Consider the following 10,424-nt stretch of genomic DNA (forward strand, 5'->3'; position numbering starts at 1 on the left):
TTAAGTCACTTTGATCCAGAGCTGTTTTTACAGTGAGCAGCAAGTCCTTCAGTGTCCTGCTCAAAGACACTTCAACAGGATGGTCTTTCTAACCGTCACACCAGAGCCCACAGGAACATACAGTGATCCCATTTTTCTTGAGGTGGAAGATCATTACCCCAAATTCTGAAAGTCACCGCTCTTAAATCCATAATTCTCTCTTTAAAGCAGCTTCCCCGCCACCATGACTGTTAGTATTGTTGCATCACAGACTGACAGCTTTCATCGCTTGCTGTGTGAAACATTAAAGCTAGTGGAAATGCTCTGATATCAGTCCAAGATAGAGGAGAAGAAAATAAAAGAGCGAGATAGATAAAAGAAGAGCTGAAACCTCTGTTAAACAGAGACGTGCCTTGTTTCAGGCGGCCTGAACAGCAGCTTTTTGGGGGGTAAAACTGTTATAATTTCATACTGTAACTGTTGTTGTTCTGTAGCTTTGAGAATCTACTTTGAAGAGAAAAAAGGAGACGGACTGGAATGAAATAAAAGAAGAATTGGAGTTCAGTCAGAGTGACCTGAACACAATCACACAAGCACACACTCCCACATATACAGAAACAAATACAGACAGCTTGTCCATTGCTAGTTAGCTTACAGCTAACATGTGAACACAGGAACTTCAGATTTCTGTTAATGTTGTAAAGTGTATTTTTTAACCTTGGACAGAGCCAGGCTAGCTGTTTCCCCCCGTTTCAAGTCTTTATGCTAAGCTAGGTTAACAATACCCTGACTCGACTCTGTAGGCTACTTAGCGAATAGTTCTTTTCCCCAAGATGTTATACCATTGCTTTTTCTTTTAAAGTATAGATTTTCTTTATAAACTTATATGTCCATATATACAGAAGCTCTGAGAGTCAAGTGAAAGAAAAACAATTTGGTTACAACTACAGCATGATGCACTCGCAAGCTAACCTGCTTATTTAGCATTTTGTTATCCTTCAGTTTGCATACTTCTGTATTTGAACTTGCTATGTTGAGTGCATGAAGTGAGACTGACAGGTTGTAAACATGCAGTACACTATAAGTACCCGAATGTTGCACTCATAATGGACAAAATAGTTGAGTGTGGAACGCAACACACTTTCACCCTCAATGGTTGCCATGTTTGCTACGTAGCAGAAGGTGCAGGACCACCAACCAATTTCAGACTTGTGAAAATGGAAGGCAAGGAAGCGGCAGGGCTCACAGTGAAAGGGCAAGCAAAGAAGTATAAAAAAAAAAATCAAGTTATACATGTGTTTTTATGTATATTTACATTTATAGGCACACAAGTAAGCTACTGCATTAAGAAATATCAATATGACAGCATTTTTTATATGCAATTTAATAGGCCTCATGTTTATTTTTCTAGATAGATGCAGCTCTCTGAAACTTTTCTGTTTAACCCCCCATGTAGCAGAGGTTTACCATAATGTATGCAAAGCCCACAACTAGAGGTGCACCACAGGAACACACACACATACACACACACATGTGCAGAGGCACAAACACATACACAAATACACACAGTCTGTGGCTTCCTTTCTCTCTCTTTAAAAAAAAATAATTTTCTTTCTTTCTGTTTCTTCTACTTACCAGTCCAATGTATTTAATCTAAAATATATACGCATATAAAATAAACAACTAATTTTTTAGTACACAGGCTATATGTGTACATGCAGAGAATTGAGCCTCCCACCCTGCTAATACAAACATGTAGCCGCCCCTTCAAAGTTCCAGAGTAAATTGTCATAGCTGTAAGTGTACAGTCATCGTCCCCATCACCAACCACCCCTGCTCCACACTACACTGCAGTGGTGCTGTGGTCGGGCTGATCTCACATCACACTGCTCAGCACTGTTCCACTGTGGAAACACTGTTGTCTCCAGTGCAGTGCTGGGTTCACTTTTTAGGCCAGTTCTGTCTCTTTCTGTCATGTCCTGTACTATTGGTTGGTACACTTATTAATCAGCCATTAGAAACAGTCGCACATGGATGGCTTTTTTTTTTTTTTAGAATTAGGACTCACTCTAATTTCCACTTATTGAATAGAACTCCCCTGTGCAGGCTTCACACACCCTCACACTCTGAACAGAACCATGCTAACTTTAGCAAGCAAGAATTTCCGGGAGCCACATTTCTCCTCACATCCAGCTCCTGCACTAAGTTGATACATCCTGGATTGGTCTGTCCACTGAATGCAGAAACCAGTGATATTAACCCTCCATCAAACTCCCAGTTAGATACAAAACTAGCTCTCTATGGGCCTGCTTCCACTCACATTTTAACAGCAACATTTTGGATCAAACAAGGTTATTTCATTTTTAATTTCTGCAATAAATGGATTCACTTTCTTTTGAAATTTTGGTGAACTTCGAGATGCAAATTTTCTTCACTGACCAATTGCAAACGTTGATGTTGATATTGTTATTGATATTGTAAATGTTGATATTCACTTCAATCTATGGAACCAACCCTGCAGGTACAGCACCGGGTTAGGAGATGATGTTTGCATAGTGGCCACACACTGAATGGCTGGTCATGTGATGCCCACTGGCGTTGCAAGCACTCAAACATGACTCTCTAAGAACCAAAATTTTAGCCATAAAGTAAAAATATTTTTATATGAGTGCAGGGAGCCAACAGGAAATCAGCCCACTCAGCCACAGGAAGTGGATAATGTGCATAAGGCAAGAGTAAAAATGGTACAACTACATCCCCTGAATAAAATGTCATTTAATACAATGTGAAGCCGGACAGACTTGATGGAGAGATGGTTGAGATGGATGGCCAGAAAGCTCTCAATAAGTGAAGCAAAAAAATCATGACAGCCCCCTGATGAGATCTGTAATTTTAGATAGATCTTATTACGCTGATGTATAAGTGTTCAGTTTAGTTTTAAAAAGTTTTTTGATCCTATAAAACGGGTGTACTGTCACGATTGACAGCCTGCATTTTCCTCTGATTGGGTTGGGAGGGTGTTTTGTGTGGGAACTCAATACCGTGGCCCACTACTGTATAGACTCTGGCTCCAAAGATGTCACCAAGATGGCAGTGGCCATATCTGAGATATTTTGGCTTCACTTCTCTACAGTGGGAATCTCAGATATAATGTAGGTCTTCATTTTACTTTAAGTTCAGGGTGTAAAGCTGCTATGTGTTGTAGCAATTGGACGCTGCATTGACTCAGTGTCGCCTCTAGAGGCACAAGTGGTATTACAAGACGGTACTGGCTGGGTCTAGCTGGTTAGCATGCTCAGTAGCTAGCATAGCATTTAGTATTGGATGGAATTAATCATTGTATTTTGCAGATTTTCCTTAAATTTAGTTAAAATTTTGATACATTTGGATGGAAACCTAACTACAGAAACTTCAAGTAGTAACGCCTGGCCAGCACAAGACACACACACACACACACACACACACACACACACACACATAGACTGTCAGAAAGGAAACATTTTTCCCTGCTAATGTATAATCACTGGGTGAGTAAATGGCAGGAGTGTTTGACAGAGACATTAAACACACACACACACACACACACACACACATTAATGTGACAGATTGGTTGACGGAGCAGATAAGGCCACACTGATAGCCCAGTGTCAATGGGAAAACCCTTTAAACATTCTCCCAGTGCCTGAACACAAATAATAATGAGATGCGCACACACTCACACGCACACACTTTAAATATACATGTACTTACATACACAGTAGTGGCACATTAGAAGCGATAAAAAGGATGGCACATTAGCACATCGGCACACACACATGCTGTCATGCCATAATGAAAGCTGTGACTAATGAGGCCGTCTCCCATTTTACAGGCCATATTTATTGTGTCCCTTGTCACTAGCTGTAGATCATCTGCTGCCAGATCTTGGAGATGAGCGCTGACAGGGAATTAACTGTCTGTTGTCATGCTAATTCACACACACTTTTAGATGTATCACAGACACAGAGATTTACCAGTTACCTAACCTGGACATTATGACCTGTGTGTAAGAGCTGAGCTGGATGACCAAAGGTACAATATGACACTTAGCATTCTGGTTTGTGCTGATTTCATTCATGCTTTGAAATAGGCTAATGCAGCTTTAAAATGAATTTTACTTGTCTGATAAGGTTTTTAAAAATGACTTCAAAGGTAATTCTTCTTTTGCTATTGTGCTTACATGTTAAATATTTCTGTTTAATTCCTCTTTCCAGCCTGATGTCATAAAAATGAAGTTGCCATCTGACAAACTTCGTTGTCAATTACTATTTGGAGGGAACTGTTTTTTCTCATGGTTGTTGACGTAGCATAGGAATGTTAAAAATAAATTGTGGACATCCCACATGGAAAAGGTAGATCCAGGTGGCTCCTGGGTGGAAACCTCCTTTGAAATTTGTTTGGAAGGCACATAATGCAAATTTTCTCACTGTATTTGCATGTTTTTTCTGAGCCACAAACAGCATGTGTTCTAAGTGCATATGTCTGCTGCAACAACACACACCAACTGTTTAGATGCTGACTGTGTATGTGTGTGTGTGTGTGTGTGTGTGTGTGTGTGTGTGACAGCTCAGACTGGACTGAACCAGGAACTCCAATTTCTCCACTGCTGATAATGCATATATAATGAGTGTATAGAGATTAAATCTAATCTCATATTATAAAACCTGCTCAGCATCACCTTGCCAACATTGAAGTGACACCATCAATAATAACTTGTGTGATACAGCAATATAATGTTATTATGACATAGAAACCATTGCCCATAAGGTTGGAATAATTCTGTTTTCATACACATTCCTCTGTTAATTGTGTTTTCATTTACATTGTGATATGCTTGGAAGAGATTGATTATTAAAGTTTTGAGAAGATATACACTTTATCTGTTAATAATAAATCACATTGTCACAATCATTCCATGGAAAGAGGTAAAAAAAATACTTTTTCCAACTTTATGAGCAACAGTGTACCGTTCTGCATTATAAGTACTTTTATTTTTTATGCTTTAGGTATAATTTGGAGTTCATATTTTTGTACCATAATCAAAATAGTTTTTACACTTTGGTATTGCGACTTAAAAAATTAGCTCTGGTCCCTTTAGAACATAACTCAATAATATAATTCAATAACTTTTTCTAAGAAATTATTCAAGGAGCCTGTAAATGTGACAGTAATATATAGGTATGCATGCTAAATAAAAATGCAGAATATCATCATGATGAGTATTTGAGTTGACTACATCAAAATTCATTAGTAGAACTCCAACAGGAATCTTTGTGTAAAACATCCACATATAAATTAAGTTAACTCCTTCAAAATAAATTAATATTTGACTCACAGATTACATGGTTTAAATATTTTTCATATGGTTAACATAATATTTCAGTTACATTTACTCAACTTATGTGGTAATTGAGCCAAGTCAGTTCATTCAGAGGTACTTGAAAATATTACTTAAATTTCCTCATTACTCGTGTTTGTTTAACCGATTTGAGAGCTTTCAAATCAACTCAATATTTTTAAGTGTAAAAATGTTGCACTGATTGAATTAAGTAATATGCAGTTTTATTTTTTTGAGTGTAAGTTATTTGATTGTTATGTAATTGTCATTTAGGTCTTTTATTCAGAGAGATCTACTATAAATAAGCTGGACTCTAACTTCTCATCAAAGCTCTTAATCATCACTGGTATTCATGAAACTTTGACCTTATAACAATGCACATCACATGATGATCGGTGTATACAGTAGGTCATTGACAGCAGTGTGTTTAGACCACAGTGAGGCTGCTCAGTCTAAACACATAAGATGCTGATTGTGTGAGCAGTCCATTGACAATAGCTGAGCCACCACAAAAGCTTCTAAGTTTCTGCAAAACACTGAAAGCGTTTGAAAAGCCCCGGCGTTAATAAGCCTCATCTGAATGTTTCGCATTTTCAGGAATGTTTCTCGTCCGCCTCCACAAACTCAGATGAGGAAACGGTTTGGCTGCGGGGACGTCCTCAGATAATGCAGCCTGTATTTCTCTTGTCTCGCCCACGGGCGCAAAAATGTTTGCACACTGTGGCAGAGAAGAGAGAGACGAGTGAAAGCCCTGCCAGATAAGAGAGGGGGAGAGGAGAAGGAGAAGGTGGGGTGTAGGGGGAGGAAAGGAAAGGAGTGAAGCAGAGAGTGGGAGGGAAGGAGGGAGGAGAAAGGTAGGGAAGGAGGAAGAGGAAATAATAAAGAGAAGGGATAGATTAAGAGAGGAAAAAAGAAAAGGAAAGAGAGAATGAGGAAGGGCAGAAAAGAGGGAAGGAGATAGGAGAGGAGGAAGAGGAACTAATAGGGAGGAACAAATTGAGAAAGAAAAGGGAGGAGAGAATGGAGGGAGTAAAAGGAAGCAAAGGCAGAGGAAAGAAGGAAGGAAAACAAACAGAGTGGAAGTGAAGGGATGAGGAGGAGATGGAAGTAAGAAAAAAAGCTAGTTCAGGCCAGAGAAAGGAAAAGAAAGAAGAGAAAGAAGAGAAGGAAAATAAGAAAGGAGAGAAGCAAATTAGAGGAAAGAAAGGGGAAAGGGGGCAAGGGAGAGGAAAAAGGGAAGGGGAAGGATACAAATGAGAGGAAAAGAGAAAGAGAAGAATTGAAGGAGCAAATAGTGAGGTAAAGGGGGAAGAAAAAGAGAAGGAGAGGCGTAGTGGAAGGTAAAAAGAAGAGAATAAAGTAAGAGTAAAGAATTGAAGTGGAGGGTGGAAAACAATCCAAAAAGGAAGTGAAGGAGTGAAAAAGAGGAGGGAAGTGAGGAGATGAAGGAAAGAAAACATTCAAGGATGGGGAGAAAAATTGAAGAAAAAAGAATGAATCTTAGTGGCTAAAGAAGGGAGAAGCGAGGGAAGGAGAGAAGAAGAACGGAAAGGAAAGAAAGAAATGATGATGGGGAAGGAGAGGAGTGAAGCAGATAAAAGGGGAGAGAGAATGGGAGGGAAGGAGGGAGGAGAGAGGTAGGGAAGGGGGAAGAGGACATGATAAAGAGAAGGTGCAGATAATGAGAGGAAGGAAGAAAAGGAAGGAGAGAATGGAGTGGCAGAGAGGAAAAAATTAGGAGGAACAGATTGAAAAAGAAAAGGGAGGAGGGAATAAAGGAAGTAAAAGGAAGCAAAGGCAGAGGAAAGAGGGAAGGAGAAGAATAAAAAAGAGAGAAAGAGAATACTTGAAGGAGCAAACGGTAGCAAATAGTGAGGAAAAGGGGGAAGAAAAAGAGAAGGAGAGGAGTAGTGGAAAATGAAGAGAATAAGGTGAGGGAAGAATTGAAGTGAAGGATGGAAAACAATCAAAAAAGGAAGTGAAGGAGTGAAAGAGAGGAGGGAAGAAAACATTCAAGGATGGGGAGAAAAATTTAAGAAAAAGAATTAATCTTAGTGGCTAAAGAAGGGAGAAGGAATGGAGGGAGAGAAGAAGAACAGAAAGAAAGAAAGAAAGAAAGAAAGAAAGAAAGAAAGAAAGAAAGAAAGAAAGGATGATGGGGAAGGAGAGAAGTGAAGCAGAGAAAAGGGGAGAGAGAATGGCAGGGAAGGAGGGAGGAGAAAGGTAGGGAAGGGGGAAGAGGGGCAGATAAAGAGAGGAAGGAAGAAAAGGAAGGAGAGAATGGAGTAGCAGAGAAAGGAAAGACAGAAAAGAGGGAAGGAGACAGGAGAAATATATGAAAGGACAAGAATAAAAAAGACAGAAAGAGAATAATTGAAGGAGCAAACGGTAGCAAATAGTGAGGAAAAGGGGGGAAAAAGACAAGGAGCGGAGTAGTGGAAGGTAAAATGAAGAGAATAAGGTGAGGGAAGAATTGAAGTGAAGGGTGTAAAAAAACAATCAAAAAAGGAAGTGAAGGAGTGAAAAAGAGGAGGGAAAGAAAGGAAAGAAAGAAAGGATGATGCAAAGAAGGGAAGGAGAGGAGTAAGTCTAGAAAAACAAAAGAGAACAACAATGAGGAGAATAACTACAAGAGGGAAGGGGGGAGGGAAGGAGAAAGAGGAGGAGGGGTTTGCTGATGAGGCCTTTGGGGTTTGATGGCCGAACACTCTGCGCGCCCACGCCACGCCGACCGCTCGATTACCAGTCTTTTATTTCAGCAGCGGCTCCAGAGTCAGCCGGGCCGAAAGCAGCGGGGGCCCCGGTCCCCTCCAGCTCCCTCATCACAAGATCAATCAGCGTTTATCACTGCGCAGACTTACATAATCCCTTTGTGTTCCTCTGTTCAACAGCAAATAAAGTCCCAAACCCCATTTGGAGATTTGGCCCCAAATCTGCGTGATGTTTCATGATTTTCATTTATTTTATATTTTTGGCTGTTTCATGTGTCGCTATGGGTGATAAAGTTACAGGATTGAAGGAAACTAAAAGTTATTCTGCTTTTTGTTTAATGGGGAACTCGGGGATATGAATTCAACTGAAACTAAATTAACTCAAGACAAATCCAACTTATAATGAATTATATCTAATGAGAAGTCATCAGTGTGTGTGAGCTGATAGGTATGTGTGATTTCCTTGTGTCTGTTTTTTGTTTTTCCTTTTTAAAAACTACAATTACTCCCGTTTTTATTTATGTATTTATTCAATTATTATTGATCTATTTTACTAATTTTTTTTTTTTTTTTTTGATTGGGCAAGGACGGGGTGGGAGGGATAATGGTGGCTATTACTGTTTAAAAAGAAAAAAAACCTGAAATACAAATATATTTCTATCTGTGCTGATATTAAAATTTGGTTATAAAAAAAGAAGAAGAAATCATACACAGTAACTTATGCAATCACATCTATATTGCCGCTGTCATGTTTTCCTGCATGAGTTAAGTCAAATTTTACTATTTGAATGCAAGCAGTGGTGGAAAAAGTATTCAGATCCCTTACTTAAGTAAAAAATACTAATACCACACGGTGAAATTACTCCATCAAAGTAAAAGTCCTGCATTCAAAACTTACTGAAGTAAAAGTACAAAAGTACCAGCATCAAAATGCACTTAAAGTATCTGCAGAAGGCACTCAGATTCTTTAATATATTCTAAATATATTATTAGATTATTTGTATTGATGCTTTTATTTACGCAGCGTTTTAATTTTGTAAAGATTTTTAACTACTCAATATAGTTTAATTAAGTAAAAAGAAAGTCTAATCAGTTTAAATTTCTCATGTTTTTCATGTGAAATCTCGACCTGAAAAGTAACTAAAGCTGTCATCTAAATGTAATGGAGTAAAAAGTACAATATTTGCCTCAAAAGGTAGTGGAGTAGAAGTATAAAGTTACATAAAATAAAACTACTCAAGTAAAGCATAAGTACTTCAGAATTGTACTTAAGTACAGTACTTGAGTAAACGTACTTAGTTACATTCCACCACTGCAAGTATTCCTGGCATTTGTTCGAGGACATTATATATAGGGACATTCCAGAGTTTGACACTCCAAAGCTTATTGAATAAAGACACTGGTTTATATTTTACTATTTATATGTTAAGGTTAAGGCAAGGTAAATTGTTTATTAACATAATTTAGAATCTACGAGAGTTTGCAAGAGCACTGAAAAACACAGAGTTGCTGTCTGTGTCCAGTGTGATGACTTTTAATGTCCCTGACAACCACTGTAGTCTCATTAAGCCACTTGTTAGCAACCAACTTTTAAGGACACGTAAAAACAACAAAATTCACAAGTGGGGTTAGTGGGGTATAATTTTATGTAGTACAACAAAACTCAAACATCTCTTCAGTTTGTGTTAACCACAGGCCTTATTTCAGACTTCTAACCAAAAACCCATTCAAAATCCTCATTGAGTTTGAGAGGTTAGATGCTAAAATGCTAACTTACTTACTTCCTTTTTATTTAACATTTGAATTTAATTTTTTTTTTTACAGTTAACTGTATAAATAATTTATTATTCTAATTAAAAATTAAAATGAAAAAACTTCATTATTTTAGACATTTTATAGGTTACAAGATAATTTTCAAACAAAACAGAATTATTAATGACACACAAAAAAACAAAGTTTAAAACAAATGGGTCTTGTTTAAAACAGTTGGGTCTGTGGCCCCTCAGGTGGAAAATATTTATTTAATTATCACAACATAAAATCTTTTTTTTTTCTTTTTTTTTTGACAAAAAGCTTTTTTGATATTTTTTTGCGGTTTTGTGGCTCAACAAATATAATTTTATTTTACTTCAGATGTAAATTTCAAGTTCTATTCTAGTGAAACACACTTCCTATGATGTGTGTGTGTGTGTGTGTGTGTGTGTGTGTGTGTGTGTGTGGTGTGTGTGTGTGTGTGTGTGTGTGTGTGTGTGTGTGTGTGTGTGTGTGTGTGTGTGTGTGTGTGTGTGTGAAATCCACTTCAAATCAGCCATTAACCCTTAATTTGCCTTCCATATTATGTTAAGCACAGTGTTACT

Source organism: Centropristis striata, chromosome 21, assembly GCF_030273125.1.
Source record: "Centropristis striata isolate RG_2023a ecotype Rhode Island chromosome 21, C.striata_1.0, whole genome shotgun sequence".
Taxonomy (NCBI): Eukaryota; Metazoa; Chordata; class Actinopteri; order Perciformes; family Serranidae; genus Centropristis; species Centropristis striata.